This window comes from Crinia signifera, chromosome 19, assembly GCF_055691185.1.
Source record: "Crinia signifera chromosome 19, ASM5569118v1, whole genome shotgun sequence".
In the NCBI taxonomy this organism is placed as follows: Eukaryota; Metazoa; Chordata; class Amphibia; order Anura; family Myobatrachidae; genus Crinia; species Crinia signifera.
In genome coordinates, this window is record NC_139226.1 from 73,012,380 (window position 1) to 73,026,842 (window position 14,463).

Below are 14,463 nucleotides of genomic sequence, written 5' to 3' on the forward strand. Positions count from 1 at the left end.
CTACTAAAGAGGCTCAACACTGTTTAGCTGCCAAAAGCAGTTGGAATTGGGCCTAAACAGTGTGGTAAGTCTTTAGGTGATGGCTATTGTGTCTGTTTGACCTCTTCCAAATGTCTGTACTGGCAATAAAAAGAAAAAGTTTCCAATTTAAATAGCTAGAGAATAAAAACAATTTGCCAGTAATGTGAAAAAACCTACAGCACCTGGTGTTCCCATGTGGTCTCCCACCCAAGTACTAACCAGGCCCAACACTGCTTAGCTTCCAAGATCAGACGAGATTGGGCCTATCCAATGTGGTATGGCTGTAAGTGAGATACAGGCACTTTTTTGTCCTCTTCTACTTCTATCACCAGGTAAGCTAATAAAAAAGTTTCCTAACTGTATTGGCTTACTGAAAAAAATCATGTGTTGGTAATGTAAAAAGACCTACAGGACATTATATTAGCAGGGGGTCTTGAATTAAACTACTAAAGAGGCTCAGCACTGTTTAGCTGCCAAAAGCAGTTGGAATTGGGCCTAAACAGTGTGGTAAGTCTTTAGGTGATGGCTATTGTGTCTGTTTGACCTCTTCCAAATGTCAGTGCTGGCAATAAAAAGAAAAAGTTTCCAATTTAAATAGCTAGAGAATAAAAACAATTTGCCAGTAATATGAAAAAACCTACAGCACCTGGTGTTCCCATGTGGTCTCCCACCCAAGTACTAACCAGGCCCAACACTGCTTAGCTTCCAAGATCAGGCGAGATTGGGCCTATCCAATGTGGTATGGCTGTAGGTGAGATGCAGGCACTTTTTTGCCCTCTTCTACTTCTATCACCAGGTAAGCTAATAAAAAAGTTTCCTAACTGTATTGGCTTACTGAAAAAAATCATGAGTTGGTAATGTAAAAAGACCTACAGGACATGTTATTAGCAGGGGGTCTTAAATTAAACTACTAAAGAGGCTCAACACTGTTTAGCTGCCAAAAGCAGTTGGAATTGGGCCTAAACAGTATGGTAAGTCTTTAGGTGATGGCTATTGTGTCTTTTTGACCTCTTCCAAATGTCAGTGCTGGCAATAAAAAGAAAAAAATTTCCAATTTAAATAGCTAGAGAATAAAAACAATTTGCCAGTAATGTGAAAAAACCTACAGCACCTGGTGTTCCCATGTGGTCTCCCACCCAAGTACTAACCAGGCCCAACACCGCTTAGCTTCCAAGATCAGACGAGATTGGGACTATCCAATGTGGTATGGCTGTAGGTGAGACACAGGCACTTTTTTGCCCTCTTCTACTTCTATCACCAGGTAAGCTAATAAAAAAGTTTCCTAACTGTATTGGCTTACTGAAAAAAATCATGTGTTGGTAATGTAAAAAGACCTACAGGACATGTTATTAGCAGGGGGTCTTAAATTAAACTACTAAAGAGGCTCAACACTGTTTAGCTGCCAATAGCAGTTGGAATTGGGCCTAAACAGTATGGTAAGTCTTTAGGTGATGGCTATTGTGTCTGTTTGACCTCTTCCAAATGTCAGTGCTGGCAATAAAAAGAAAAAATTTCCAATTTAAATAGCTAGAGAATAAAAACAATTTGCCAGTAATGTGAAAAAACCTACAGCACCTGGTGTTCCCATGTGGTCTCCCACCCAAGTACTAACCAGGCCCAACACTGCTTAGCTTCCAAGATCAGGCGAGATTGGGCCTATACAATGTAGTATGGCTTTAGGTGAGATATAGGCACTTTTTTGCCCTCTTCTACTTCTATCACCAGGTAAGCTAATAAAAAAGTTTCCTAACTGTATTGGCTTACTGAAAAAAATCATGAGTTGGTAATGTAAAAAGACCTACAGGACATGTTATTAGCAGGGGGTCTTAAATTAAACTACTAAAGAGGCTCAACACTGTTTAGCTGCCAAAAGCAGTTGGAATTGGGCCTTAACAGTGTGGTAAGTCTTTAGGTGATGGCTATTGTGTCTGTTTGACCTCTTCCAAATGTCTGTGCTGGCAATAAAAAGAAAAAGTTTCCAATTTATATAGCTAGAGAATAATAACAATTTGCCAGTAATGTGAAAAAACCTACAGCACCTGGTGTTCCCATGTGGTCTCCCACCCAAGTACTAACCAGGAACAACACTGCTTAGCTTCCAAGATCAGGCGAGATTGGGCCTATCCAATGTGGTATGGCTGTAGGTGAGATACAGGCACTTTTTTGCCCTCTTCTACTTCTATCACCAGGTAAGCTAATAAAAAAGTTTCCTAACTGTATTGGCTTACTGAAAAAAATCATGAGTTGGTAATGTAAAAAGACCTACAGGACATGTTATTAGCAGGGGGTCTTAAATTAAACTACTAAAGAGGCTCAACACTGTTTAGCTGCCAAAAGCAGTTGGAATTGGGCCTTAACAGTGTGGTAAGTCTTTAGGTGATGGCTATTGTGTCTGTTTGACCTCTTCCAAATGTCTGTGCTGGCAATAAAAAGAAAAAGTTTCCAATTTAAATAGCTAGAGAATAATAACAATTTGCCAGTAATGTGAAAAAACCTACAGCACCTGGTGTTCCCATGTGGTCTCCCACCCAAGTACTAACCAGGCCCAACACTGCTTAGCTTCCAAGATCAGACGAGATTGGGACTATCCAATGTGGTATGGCTGTAGGTGCGATACAGGCACTTTTTTGCCCTCTTCTACTTCTATCACCAGGTAAGCTAATAAAAAAGTTTCCTAACTGTATTGGCTTACTGAAAAAAATCATGTGTTGGTAATGTAAAAAGACCTACAGGACATGTTATTAGCAGGGGGTCTTAAATTAAACTACTAAAGAGGCTCAACACTGTTTTGCTGCCAAAAGCAGTTGGAATTGGGCCTAAACAGTATGGTAAGTCTTTAGGTGATGGCTATTGTGTCTGTTTGACCTCTTCCAAATGTCAGTGCTGGCAATAAAAAGAAAAAATTTCCAATTTAAATAGCTAGAGAATAAAAACAATTTGCCAGTAATGTGAAAAAACCTACAGCACCTGGTGTTCCCATGTGGTCTCCCACCCAAGTACTAACCAGGCCCAACACTGCTTAGCTTCCAAGATCAGGCGAGATTGGGCCTATACAATGTGGTATGGCTTTAGGTGAGATACAGGCACTTTTTTGCCCTCTTCTACTTCTATCACCAGGTAAGCTAATACAAAAGTTTCCTAACTGTATTGGCTTACTGAAAAAAATCATGAGTTGGTAATGTAAAAAAAACCTACAGGACATGTTATTAGCAGGGGGTCTTAAATTAAACTACTAAAGAGGCTCAACACTGTTTAGCTGCCAAAAGCAGTTGGAATTGGGCCTTAACAGTGTGGTAAGTCTTTAGGTGATGGCTATTGTGTCTGTTTGACCTCTTCCAAATGTCTGTGCTGGCAATAAAAAGAAAAAAGTTTCCAATTTATATAGCAAGAGAATAATAACAATTTGCCAGTAATGTGAAAAAACCTACAGCACCTGGTGTTCCCATGTGGTCTCCCACCCAAGTACTAACCAGGAACAACACTGCTTAGCTTCCAAGATCAAGCGAGATTGGGCCTATCCAATGTGGTATGGCTGTAGGTGGGATACAGGCACTTTTTTGCCCTCTTCTACTTCTATCACCAGGTAAGCTAATAAAAAAGTTTCCTAACTGTATTGGCTTACTGAAAAAAATCATGAGTTGGTAATGTAAAAAGACCTACAGGACATGTTATTAGCAGGGGGTCTTAAATTAAACTACTAAAGAGACTCAACACTGTTTAGCTGCCAAAAGCAGTTGGAATTGGGCCTTAACAGTGTGGTAAGTCTTTAGGTGATGGCTATTGTGTCTGTTTGACCTCTTCCAAATGTCTGTGCTGGCAATAAAAAGAAAAAGTTTCCAATTTAAATAGCTAGAGAATAATAACAATTTGCCAGTAATGTGAAAAAACCTACAGCACCTGGTGTTCACATGTGGTCTCCCACCCAAGTACTAACCAGGCCCAACACTGCTTAGCTTCCAAGATCAGACGAGATTGGGCCTATCCAATGTGGTATGGCTGTAGGCGAGATACAAGCACTTTTTTGCCCTCTTCTACTTCTATAACCAGGTAAGCTAATAAAAAAGTTTCCCAACTGTATTGTCTTACTGATAAAAATCATGTGTTGGTAATGTAAAAAGACCTACAGAACATGATATTAGCAGGGGGTCTTAAATTAAACTACCAAAGAGGCTCAACACTGTTTAGCTGCCAAAAGCAGTTGGAATTGGGCCTAAACAGTGTGGTAAGTCTTTAGGTGATGGCTATTGTGTCTGTTTGACCTCTTCCAAATGTCAGTGCTGGCAATAAAAAGAAAAAGTTTCCAATTTAAATAGCTAGAGAATAAAAACAATTTGACAGTAATGTGAAAAAACCTACAGCACCTGGTGTACGCATGTGGTCTCGCACCCAAGCACTAAACAGGCCCAACACTGCTTAGCTTCCAAGATCAGACGAGATTGGGCCTATCCAATGTGGTATGGCTGTAGCCGAGATACAAGCACTTTTTTGCCCTCTTCTACTTCTATAACCAGGTAAGCTAATAAAAAAGTTTCCCAACTGTATTGTCTTACTGATAAAAATCATGTGTTGGTAATGTAAAAAGATCTACAGGACATGATATTAGCAGGGGGTCTTAAATTAAACTACTAAAGAGGCTCAACACTGTTTAGCTGCCAAAAGCAGTTGGAATTGGGCCTAAACAGTGTGGTAAGTCTTTAGGTGATGGCTATTGTGTCTGTTTGACCTCTTCCAAATGTCTGTACTGGCAATAAAAAGAAAAAGTTTCCAATTTAAATAGCTAGAGAATAAAAACAATTTGCCAGTAATGTGAAAAAACCTACAGCACCTGGTGTTCCCATGTGGTCTCCCACCCAAGTACTAACCAGGCCCAACACTGCTTAGCTTCCAAGATCAGACGAGATTGGGCCTATCCAATGTGGTATGGCTGTAGGTGAGATACAAGCACTTTTTTGCCCTCTTCTACTTCTATAACCAGGTAAGCTAATAAAAAAGTTTCCCAACTGTATTGTCTTACTGATAAAAATCATGTGTTGGTAATGTAAAAAGACCTACAGGACATGATATTAGCAGGGGGTCTTAAAGTAAACTACTAAAGAGGCTCAACACTGTTTAGCTGCCAAAAGCAGTTGGAATTGGGCCTTAACAGTGTGGTAAGTCTTTAGGTGATGGCTATTGTGTCTGTTTGACCTCTTCCAAATGTCTGTGCTGGCAATAAAAAGAAAACGTTTCCAATTTAAATAGCTAGAGAATAATAACAATTTGCCAGTAATGTGAAAAAACCTACAGCACCTGGTGTTCCCATGTGGTCTCCCACCCAAGTACTAACCAGGCCCAACACCGCTTAGCTTCCAAGATCAGACGAGATTGGGACTATCCAATGTGGTATGGCTGTAGGTGAGACACAGGCACTTTTTTGCCCTCTTCTACTTCTATCACCAGGTAAGCTAATAAAAAAGTTTCCTAACTGTATTGGCTTACTGAAAAAAATCATGTGTTGGTAATGTAAAAAGACCTACAGGACATGTTATTAGCAGGGGGTCTTAAATTAAACTACTAAAGAGGCTCAACACTGTTTAGCTGCCAAAAGCAGTTGGAATTGGGCCTAAACAGTATGGTAAGTCTTTAGGTGATGGCTATTGTGTCTGTTTGACCTCTTCCAAATGTCAGTGCTGGCAATAAAAAGAAAAAATTTCCAATTTAAATAGCTAGAGAATAAAAACAATTTGCCAGTAATGTGAAAAAACCTACAGCACCTGGTGTTCCCATGCGGTCTCCCACCCAAGTACTAACCAGGCCCAACACTGCTTAGCTTCCAAGATCAGGCGAGATTGGGCCTATCCAGTGTGGTATGGCTTTAGGTGAGATACAGGCACTTTTTTGCCCTCTTCTACTTCTATCACCAGGTAAGCTAATAAAAAAGTTTCCTAACTGTATTGGCTTACTGAAAAAAATCATGAGTTGGTAATGTAAAAAGACCTACAGGACATGTTATTAGCAGGGGGTCTTAAATTAAACTACTAAAGAGGCTCAACACTGTTTAGCTGCCAAAAGCAGTTGGAATTGGGCCTTAACAGTGTGGTAAGTCTTTAGGTGATGGCTATTGTGTCTGTTTGACCTCTTCCAAATGTCTGTGCTGGCAATAAAAAGAAAAAGTTTCCAATTTATATAGCTAGAGAATAATAACAATTTGCCAGTAATGTGAAAAAACTACAGCACCTGGTGTTCCCATGTGGTCTCCCACCCAAGTACTAACCAGGCCCAACACTGCTTAGCTTCCAAGATCAGGCGCGATTGGGCCTATCCAATGTGGTATGGCTTTAGGTGAGATACAGGCACTTTTTTGCCCTCTTCTACTTCTATCACCAGGTAAGCTAATAAAAAAGTTTCCTAACTGTATTGGCTTACTGAAAAAATCATGAGTTGGTAATGTAAAAAGACCTACAGGACATGTTATTAGCAGGGGGTCTTAAATTAAACTACTAAAGAGGCTCAACACTGTTTAGCTGCCAAAAGCAGTTGGAATTGGGCCTTAACAGTGTGGTAATTCTTTAGGTGATGGCTATTGTGTCTGTTTGACCTCTTCCAAATGTCTGTGCTGGCAATAAAAAGAAAAAGTTTCCAATTTAAATAGCTAGAGAATAATAACAATTTGCCAGTAATGTGAAAAAACCTACAGCACCTGGTGTTCCCATGTGGTCTCCCACCCAAGTACTAACCAGGCCCAACACTGCTTAGCTTCCAAGATCAGACGAGATTGGGCCTATCCAATGTGGTATGACTGTAGGCGAGATACAAGCACTTTTTTGCCCTCTTCTACTTCTATAACCAGGTAAGCTAATAAAAAAGTTTCCCAACTGTATTGTCTTACTGATAAAAATCATGTGTTGGTAATGTAAAAAGACCTACAGGACATGATATTAGCAGGGGGTCTTAAATTAAACTACTAAAGAGGCTCAACACTGTTTAGCTGCCAAAAGCAGTTGGAATTGGGCCTAAACAGTGTGGTAAGTCTTTAGGTGATGGCTATTGTGTCTGTTTGACCTCTTCCAAATGTCAGTGCTGGCAATAAAAAGAAAAAGTTTCCAATTTAAATAGCTAGAGAATAAAAACAATTTGACAGTAATGTGAAAAAACCTACAGCACCTGGTGTACCCATGTGGTCTCGCACCCAAGTAATAAACAGGCCCAACACTGCTTAGCTTCCAAGATCAGACGAGATTGGGCCTATCCAATGTGGTATGGCTGTAGGTGAGATACAGGCACTTTTTTGCCCTCTTCTACTTCTATCACCAGGTAAGCTAATAAAAAAGTTTCCTAACTGTATTGGCTTACTGAAAAAAATCATGTGTTGGTAATGTAAAAAGATCTACAGGACATGATATTAGCAGGGGGTCTTAAATTAAACTACTAAAGAGGCTCAACACTGTTTAGCTGCCAAAAGCAGTTGGAATTGGGCCTAAACAGTGTGGTAAGTCTTTAGGTGATGGCTATTGTGTCTGTTTGACCTCTTCCAAATGTCTGTACTGGCAATAAAAAGAAAAAGTTTCCAATTTAAATAGCTAGAGAATAAAAACAATTTGCCAGTAATGTGAAAAAACCTACAGCACCTGGTGTTCCCATGTGGTCTCCCACCCAAGTACTAACCAGACCCAACACTGCTTAGCTTCCAATATCAGACAAGATTGGGCCTATCCAATGTTGTATGGCTGTAAGTGAGATACAGGCACTTTTTTGCCCTCTTCTACTTCTATCACCAGGTAAGCTAATAAAAAAGTTTCCTAACTGTATTGGCTTACTGAAAAAAATCATGTGTTGGTAATGTAAAAAGACCTACAGGACATTATATTAGCAGGGGGTCTTAAATTAAACTACTAAAGAGGCTCAGCACTGTTTAGCTGCCAAAAGCAGTTGGAATTGGGCCTAAACAGTGTGGTAAGTCTTTAGGTGATGGCTATTGTGTCTGTTTGACCTCTTCCAAATGTCTGTACTGGCAATAAAAAGAAAAAGTTTCCAATTTAAATAGCTAGAGAATAAAAACAATTTGCCAGTAATGTGAAAAAACCTACAGCACCTGGTGTTCCCATGTGGTCTCCCACCCAAGTACTAACCAGGCCCAACACTGCTTAGCTTCCAAGATCAGACGAGATTGGGCCTATCCAATGTGGTATGGCTATAGGTGAGATACAGGCACTTTTTTGCCCTCTTCTACTGCTATCACCAGGTAAGCTAATAAAAAAGTTTCCTAACTGTATTGGCTTACTGAAAAAATCATGTGTTGGTAATGTAAAAAGATCTACAGGACATGATATTAGCAGGGGGTCTTAAATTAAACTACTAAAGAGGCTCAACACTGTTTAGCTGCCAAAAGCAGTTGGAATTGGGCCTAAACAGTGTGGTAAGTCTTTAGGTGATGGCTATTGTGTCTGTTTGACCTCTTCCAAATGTCTGTACTGGCAATAAAAAGAAAAAGTTTCCAATTTAAATAGCTAGAGAATAAAAACAATTTGCCAGTAATGTGAAAAAACCTACAGCACCTGGTGTTCCCATGTGGTCTCCCACCCAAGTACTAAACAGGCCCAACACTGCTTAGCTTCCAAGATCAGACAAGATTGGGCCTATCCAATGTGGTATGGCTGTAGGTGAGATACAGGCACTTTTTTGCCCTCTTCTACTTCTATCACCAGGTAAGCTAATAAAAAAGTTTCCTAACTGTATTGGCTTACTGAAAAAATCATGTGTTGGTAATGTAAAAAGACCTACAGGACATGATATTAGCAGGGGGTCTTAAATTAAACTACTAAAGAGGCTCAACACTGTTTAGCTGCCAAAAGCAGTTGGAATTGGGCCTAAACAGTGTGGTAAGTCTTTAGGTGATGGCTATTGTGTCTGTTTGACCTCTTCCAAATGTCTGTACTGGCAATAAAAAGAAAAAGTTTCCAATTTAAATAGCTAGAGAATAAAAACAATTTGCCAGTAATGTGAAAAAACCTACAGCACCTGGTGTTCCCATGTGGTCTCCCACCCAAGTACTAACCAGGCACAACACTGCTTAGCTTCCAAGATCAGACGAGATTGGGCCTATCCAATGTGGTATGGCTGTAGGTGAGATACAGGCACTTTTTTGCCCTCTTCTACTTCTATCACCAGGTAAGCTAATAAAAAAGTTTCCTAACTGTATTGGCTTACTGAAAAAAATCATGTGTTGGTAATGTAAAAAGACCTACAGGACATGTTATTAGCAGGGGGTCTTAAATTAAACTACTAAAGAGGCTCAACACTGTTTTGCTGCCAAAAGCAGTTGGAATTGGGCCTAAACAGTATGGTAAGTCTTTAGGTGATGGCTATTGTGTCTGTTTGACCTCTTCCAAATGTCAGTGCTGGCAATAAAAAGAAAAAATTTCCAATTTAAATAGCTAGAGAATAAAAACAATTTGCCAGTAATGTGAAAAAACATACAGCACCTGGTGTTCCCATGTGGTCTCCCACCCAAGTACTAACCAGGCCCAACACTGCTTAGCTTCCAAGATCAGGCGAGATTGGGCCTATACAATGTGGTATGGCTTTAGGTGAGATACAGGCACTTTTTTGCCCTCTTCTACTTCTATCACCAGGTAAGCTAATAAAAAAGTTTCCTAACTGTATTGGCTTACTGAAAAAAATCATGAGTTGGTAATGTAAAAAAAACCTACAGTACATGTTATTAGCAGGGGGTCTTAAATTAAACTACTAAAGAGGCTCAACACTGTTTAGCTGCCAAAAGCAGTTGGAATTGGGCCTTAACAGTGTGGTAAGTCTTTAGGTGATGGCTATTGTGTCTGTTTGACCTCTTCCAAATGTCTGTGCTGGCAATAAAAAGAAAAAGTTTCCAATTTATATAGCAAGAGAATAATAACAATTTGCCAGTAATGTGAAAAAACCTACAGCACCTGGTGTTCCCATGTGGTCTCCCACCCAAGTACTAACCAGGAACAACACTGCTTAGCTTCCAAGATCAGGCGAGATTGGGCCTATCCAATGTGGTATGGCTGTAGGTGAGATACAGGCACTTTTTTGCCCTCTTCTACTTCTATCACCAGGTAAGCTAATAAAAAAGTTTCCTAACTGTATTGGCTTACTGAAAAAAATCATGAGTTGGTAATGTAAAAAGACCTACAGGACATGTTATTAGCAGGGGGTCTTAAATTAAACTACTAAAGAGGCTCAACACTGTTTAGCTGCCAAAAGCAGTTGGAATTGGGCCTTAACAGTGTGGTAAGTCTTTAGGTGATGGCTATTGTGTCTGTTTGACCTCTTCCAAATGTCTGTGCTGGCAATAAAAAGAAAAAGTTTCCAATTTAAATAGCTAGAGAATAATAACAATTTGCCAGTAATGTGAAAAAACCTACAGCACCTGGTGTTCACATGTGGTCTCCCACCCAAGTACTAACCAGGCCCAACACTGCTTAGCTTCCAAGATCAGACGAGATTGGGCCTATCCAATGTGGTATGGCTGTAGGCGAGATACAAGCACTTTTTTGCCCTCTTCTACTTCTATAACCAGGTAAGCTAATAAAAAAGTTTCCCAACTGTATTGTCTTACTGATAAAAATCATGTGTTGGTAATGTAAAAAGACCTACAGAACATGATATTAGCAGGGGGTCTTAAATTAAACTACCAAAGAGGCTCAACACTGTTTAGCTGCCAAAAGCAGTTGGAATTGGGCCTAAACAGTGTGGTAAGTCTTTAGGTGATGGCTATTGTGTCTGTTTGACCTCTTCCAAATGTCTGTACTGGCAATAAAAAGAAAAAGTTTCCAATTTAAATAGCTAGAGAATAAAAACAATTTGCCAGTAATGTGAAAAAACCTACAGCACCTGGTGTTCCCATGTGGTCTCCCACCCAAGTACTAACCAGGCCCAACACTGCTTAGCTTCCAAGATCAGACGAGATTGGGCCTATCCAATGTGGTATGGCTATAGGTGAGATACAGGCACTTTTTTGCCCTCTTCTACTGCTATCACCAGGTAAGCTAATAAAAAAGTTTCCTAACTGTATTGGCTTACTGAAAAAATCATGTGTTGGTAATGTAAAAAGATCTACAGGACATGATATTAGCAGGGGGTCTTAAATTAAACTACTAAAGAGGCTCAACACTGTTTAGCTGCCAAAAGCAGTTGGAATTGGGCCTAAACAGTGTGGTAAGTCTTTAGGTGATGGCTATTGTGTCTGTTTGACCTCTTCCAAATGTCTGTACTGGCAATAAAAAGAAAAAGTTTCCAATTTAAATAGCTAGAGAATAAAAACAATTTGCCAGTAATGTGAAAAAACCTACAGCACCTGGTGTTCCCATGTGGTCTCCCACCCAAGTACTAAACAGGCCCAACACTGCTTAGCTTCCAAGATCAGACAAGATTGGGCCTATCCAATGTGGTATGGCTGTAGGTGAGATACAGGCACTTTTTTGCCCTCTTCTACTTCTATCACCAGGTAAGCTAATAAAATAGTTTCCTAACTGTATTGGCTTACTGAAAAAATCATGTGTTGGTAATGTAAAAAGACCTACAGGACATGATATTAGCAGGGGGTCTTAAATTAAACTACTAAAGAGGCTCAACACTGTTTAGCTGCCAAAAGCAGTTGGAATTGGGCCTAAACAGTGTGGTAAGTCTTTAGGTGATGGCTATTGTGTCTGTTTGACCTCTTCCAAATGTCTGTACTGGCAATAAAAAGAAAAAGTTTCCAATTTAAATAGCTAGAGAATAAAAACAATTTGCCAGTAATGTGAAAAAACCTACAGCACCTGGTGTTCCCATGTGGTCTCCCACCCAAGTACTAACCAGGCACAACACTGCTTAGCTTCCAAGATCAGACGAGATTGGGCCTATCCAATGTGGTATGGCTGTAGGTGAGATACAGGCACTTTTTTGCCCTCTTCTACTTCTATCACCAGGTAAGCTAATAAAAAAGTTTCCTAACTGTATTGGCTTACTGAAAAAAATCATGTGTTGGTAATGTAAAAAGACCTACAGGACATGTTATTAGCAGGGGGTCTTAAATTAAACTACTAAAGAGGCTCAACACTGTTTTGCTGCCAAAAGCAGTTGGAATTGGGCCTAAACAGTATGGTAAGTCTTTAGGTGATGGCTATTGTGTCTGTTTGACCTCTTCCAAATGTCAGTGCTGGCAATAAAAAGAAAAAATTTCCAATTTAAATAGCTAGAGAATAAAAACAATTTGCCAGTAATGTGAAAAAACCTACAGCACCTGGTGTTCCCATGTGGTCTCCCACCCAAGTACTAACCAGGCCCAACACTGCTTAGCTTCCAAGATCAGGCGAGATTGGGCCTATACAATGTGGTATGGCTTTAGGTGAGATACAGGCACTTTTTTGCCCTCTTCTACTTCTATCACCAGGTAAGCTAATAAAAAAGTTTCCTAACTGTATTGGCTTACTGAAAAAAATCATGAGTTGGTAATGTAAAAAAAACCTACAGGACATGTTATTAGCAGGGGGTCTTAAATTAAACTACTAAAGAGGCTCAACACTGTTTAGCTGCCAAAAGCAGTTGGAATTGGGCCTTAACAGTGTGGTAAGTCTTTAGGTGATGGCTATTGTGTCTGTTTGACCTCTTCCAAATGTCTGTGCTGGCAATAAAAAGAAAAAGTTTCCAATTTATATAGCAAGAGAATAATAACAATTTGCCAGTAATGTGAAAAAACCTACAGCACCTGGTGTTCCCATGTGGTCTCCCACCCAAGTACTAACCAGGAACAACACTGCTTAGCTTCCAAGATCAGGCGAGATTGGGCCTATCCAATGTGGTATGGCTGTAGGTGAGATACAGGCACTTTTTTGCCCTCTTCTACTTCTATCACCAGGTAAGCTAATAAAAAAGTTTCCTAACTGTATTGGCTTACTGAAAAAAATCATGAGTTGGTAATGTAAAAAGACCTACAGGACATGTTATTAGCAGGGGGTCTTAAATTAAACTACTAAAGAGGCTCAACACTGTTTAGCTGCCAAAAGCAGTTGGAATTGGGCCTTAACAGTGTGGTAAGTCTTTAGGTGATGGCTATTGTGTCTGTTTGACCTCTTCCAAATGTCTGTGCTGGCAATAAAAAGAAAAAGTTTCCAATTTAAATAGCTAGAGAATAATAACAATTTGCCAGTAATGTGAAAAAACCTACAGCACCTGGTGTTCACATGTGGTCTCCCACCCAAGTACTAACCAGGCCCAACACTGCTTAGCTTCCAAGATCAGACGAGATTGGGCCTATCCAATGTGGTATGGCTGTAGGCGAGATACAAGCACTTTTTTGCCCTCTTCTACTTCTATAACCAGGTAAGCTAATAAAAAAGTTTCCCAACTGTATTGTCTTACTGATAAAAATCATGTGTTGGTAATGTAAAAAGACCTACAGAACATGATATTAGCAGGGGGTCTTAAATTAAACTACCAAAGAGGCTCAACACTGTTTAGCTGCCAAAAGCAGTTGGAATTGGGCCTAAACACTGTGGTAAGTCTTTAGGTGATGGCTATTGTGTCTGTTTGACCTCTTCCAAATGTCAGTGCTGGCAATAAAAAGAAAAAGTTTCCAATTTAAATAGCTAGAGAATAAAAACAATTTGACAGTAATGTGAAAAAACCTACAGCACCTGGTGTACGCATGTGGTCTCGCACCCAAGCACTAAACAGGCCCAACACTGCTTAGCTTCCAAGATCAGACGAGATTGGGCCTATCCAATGTGGTATGGCTGTAGGCGAGATACAAGCACTTTTTTGCCCTCTTCTACTTCTATAACCAGGTAAGCTAATAAAAAAGTTTCCCAACTGTATTGTCTTACTGATAAAAATCATGTGTTGGTAATGTAAAAAGATCTACAGGACATGATATTAGCAGGGGGTCTTAAATTAAACTACTAAAGAGGCTCAACACTGTTTAGCTGCCAAAAGCAGTTGGAATTGGGCCTAAACAGTGTGGTAAGTCTTTAGGTGATGGCTATTGTGTCTGTTTGACCTCTTCCAAATGTCTGTACTGGCAATAAAAAGAAAAAGTTTCCAATTTAAATAGCTAGAGAATAAAAACAATTTGCCAGTAATGTGAAAAAACCTACAGCACCTGGTGTTCCCATGTGGTCTCCCACCCAAGTACTAACCAGGCCCAACACTGCTTAGCTTCCAAGATCAGACGAGATTGGGCCTATCCAATGTGGTATGGCTGTAGGTGAGATACAAGCACTTTTTTGCCCTCTTCTACTTCTATAACCAGGTAAGCTAATAAAAAAGTTTCCTAACTGTATTGGCTTACTGAAAAAAATCATGTGTTGGTAATGTAAAAAGACCTACAGGACATGTTATTAGCAGGGGGTCTTAAATTAAACTACTAAAGAGGCTCAACACTGTTTAGCTGCCAAAAGCAGTTGGAATTGGGCCTAAACAGTATGGTAAGTCTTTAGGTGA

At 39.8% G+C, this 14,463-nt stretch overlaps 18 non-coding genes and 13 pseudogenes across 18 annotated transcripts; all 31 read right to left on the reverse strand.

Moving 5' to 3' along the window:
* Window positions 1–191: 191 nt before the first annotated feature.
* Window positions 192–310, reverse strand: LOC146044726 (5S ribosomal RNA). Its single transcript, XR_014465162.1, has one exon. It is a non-coding gene; the product is annotated as a 5S ribosomal RNA (ribosomal RNA).
* A 345-nt stretch (window positions 311–655) lies between these two features.
* LOC146043227 (5S ribosomal RNA) lies at window positions 656–774 on the reverse strand. The gene has a single exon (XR_014464220.1). It is a non-coding gene; the product is annotated as a 5S ribosomal RNA (ribosomal RNA).
* Window positions 775–1,120: 346 nt separating this feature from the next.
* On the reverse strand, window positions 1,121–1,239 carry LOC146044671 (5S ribosomal RNA). Its single transcript, XR_014465107.1, has one exon. It is a non-coding gene; the product is annotated as a 5S ribosomal RNA (ribosomal RNA).
* A 345-nt stretch (window positions 1,240–1,584) lies between these two features.
* Window positions 1,585–1,703, reverse strand: LOC146044121 (5S ribosomal RNA; annotated as a pseudogene).
* Window positions 1,704–2,048: 345 nt separating this feature from the next.
* Window positions 2,049–2,167, reverse strand: LOC146044144 (5S ribosomal RNA; annotated as a pseudogene).
* A 345-nt stretch (window positions 2,168–2,512) lies between these two features.
* LOC146044583 (5S ribosomal RNA) lies at window positions 2,513–2,631 on the reverse strand. The gene has a single exon (XR_014465019.1). It is a non-coding gene; the product is annotated as a 5S ribosomal RNA (ribosomal RNA).
* A 345-nt stretch (window positions 2,632–2,976) lies between these two features.
* LOC146043957 (5S ribosomal RNA) lies at window positions 2,977–3,095 on the reverse strand (annotated as a pseudogene).
* A 347-nt stretch (window positions 3,096–3,442) lies between these two features.
* LOC146044190 (5S ribosomal RNA) lies at window positions 3,443–3,561 on the reverse strand (annotated as a pseudogene).
* Window positions 3,562–3,906: 345 nt separating this feature from the next.
* On the reverse strand, window positions 3,907–4,025 carry LOC146043233 (5S ribosomal RNA). Its single transcript, XR_014464227.1, has one exon. It is a non-coding gene; the product is annotated as a 5S ribosomal RNA (ribosomal RNA).
* Window positions 4,026–4,370: 345 nt separating this feature from the next.
* Window positions 4,371–4,489, reverse strand: LOC146044337 (5S ribosomal RNA; annotated as a pseudogene).
* Window positions 4,490–4,834: 345 nt separating this feature from the next.
* LOC146043560 (5S ribosomal RNA) lies at window positions 4,835–4,953 on the reverse strand. Its single transcript, XR_014464551.1, has one exon. It is a non-coding gene; the product is annotated as a 5S ribosomal RNA (ribosomal RNA).
* A 345-nt stretch (window positions 4,954–5,298) lies between these two features.
* On the reverse strand, window positions 5,299–5,417 carry LOC146044673 (5S ribosomal RNA). Its single transcript, XR_014465109.1, has one exon. It is a non-coding gene; the product is annotated as a 5S ribosomal RNA (ribosomal RNA).
* Window positions 5,418–5,762: 345 nt separating this feature from the next.
* LOC146043732 (5S ribosomal RNA) lies at window positions 5,763–5,881 on the reverse strand. Its single transcript, XR_014464724.1, has one exon. It is a non-coding gene; the product is annotated as a 5S ribosomal RNA (ribosomal RNA).
* Window positions 5,882–6,225: 344 nt separating this feature from the next.
* On the reverse strand, window positions 6,226–6,344 carry LOC146044157 (5S ribosomal RNA; annotated as a pseudogene).
* A 344-nt stretch (window positions 6,345–6,688) lies between these two features.
* LOC146044851 (5S ribosomal RNA) lies at window positions 6,689–6,807 on the reverse strand. The gene has a single exon (XR_014465288.1). It is a non-coding gene; the product is annotated as a 5S ribosomal RNA (ribosomal RNA).
* Window positions 6,808–7,152: 345 nt separating this feature from the next.
* LOC146044259 (5S ribosomal RNA) lies at window positions 7,153–7,271 on the reverse strand (annotated as a pseudogene).
* A 345-nt stretch (window positions 7,272–7,616) lies between these two features.
* Window positions 7,617–7,735, reverse strand: LOC146044281 (5S ribosomal RNA; annotated as a pseudogene).
* Window positions 7,736–8,080: 345 nt separating this feature from the next.
* On the reverse strand, window positions 8,081–8,199 carry LOC146044689 (5S ribosomal RNA). The gene has a single exon (XR_014465126.1). It is a non-coding gene; the product is annotated as a 5S ribosomal RNA (ribosomal RNA).
* A 344-nt stretch (window positions 8,200–8,543) lies between these two features.
* LOC146043547 (5S ribosomal RNA) lies at window positions 8,544–8,662 on the reverse strand. Its single transcript, XR_014464538.1, has one exon. It is a non-coding gene; the product is annotated as a 5S ribosomal RNA (ribosomal RNA).
* Window positions 8,663–9,006: 344 nt separating this feature from the next.
* On the reverse strand, window positions 9,007–9,125 carry LOC146043432 (5S ribosomal RNA). Its single transcript, XR_014464425.1, has one exon. It is a non-coding gene; the product is annotated as a 5S ribosomal RNA (ribosomal RNA).
* A 345-nt stretch (window positions 9,126–9,470) lies between these two features.
* LOC146044154 (5S ribosomal RNA) lies at window positions 9,471–9,589 on the reverse strand (annotated as a pseudogene).
* A 346-nt stretch (window positions 9,590–9,935) lies between these two features.
* On the reverse strand, window positions 9,936–10,054 carry LOC146044145 (5S ribosomal RNA; annotated as a pseudogene).
* A 345-nt stretch (window positions 10,055–10,399) lies between these two features.
* On the reverse strand, window positions 10,400–10,518 carry LOC146043234 (5S ribosomal RNA). Its single transcript, XR_014464228.1, has one exon. It is a non-coding gene; the product is annotated as a 5S ribosomal RNA (ribosomal RNA).
* A 345-nt stretch (window positions 10,519–10,863) lies between these two features.
* Window positions 10,864–10,982, reverse strand: LOC146044691 (5S ribosomal RNA). The gene has a single exon (XR_014465127.1). It is a non-coding gene; the product is annotated as a 5S ribosomal RNA (ribosomal RNA).
* Window positions 10,983–11,326: 344 nt separating this feature from the next.
* On the reverse strand, window positions 11,327–11,445 carry LOC146043549 (5S ribosomal RNA). The gene has a single exon (XR_014464540.1). It is a non-coding gene; the product is annotated as a 5S ribosomal RNA (ribosomal RNA).
* A 344-nt stretch (window positions 11,446–11,789) lies between these two features.
* Window positions 11,790–11,908, reverse strand: LOC146043433 (5S ribosomal RNA). The gene has a single exon (XR_014464426.1). It is a non-coding gene; the product is annotated as a 5S ribosomal RNA (ribosomal RNA).
* A 345-nt stretch (window positions 11,909–12,253) lies between these two features.
* Window positions 12,254–12,372, reverse strand: LOC146043958 (5S ribosomal RNA; annotated as a pseudogene).
* Window positions 12,373–12,718: 346 nt separating this feature from the next.
* LOC146044147 (5S ribosomal RNA) lies at window positions 12,719–12,837 on the reverse strand (annotated as a pseudogene).
* Window positions 12,838–13,182: 345 nt separating this feature from the next.
* Window positions 13,183–13,301, reverse strand: LOC146043235 (5S ribosomal RNA). The gene has a single exon (XR_014464229.1). It is a non-coding gene; the product is annotated as a 5S ribosomal RNA (ribosomal RNA).
* Window positions 13,302–13,646: 345 nt separating this feature from the next.
* Window positions 13,647–13,765, reverse strand: LOC146044302 (5S ribosomal RNA; annotated as a pseudogene).
* Window positions 13,766–14,110: 345 nt separating this feature from the next.
* On the reverse strand, window positions 14,111–14,229 carry LOC146043572 (5S ribosomal RNA). Its single transcript, XR_014464563.1, has one exon. It is a non-coding gene; the product is annotated as a 5S ribosomal RNA (ribosomal RNA).
* Between the last annotated feature and the right edge of the window lie 234 nt (window positions 14,230–14,463).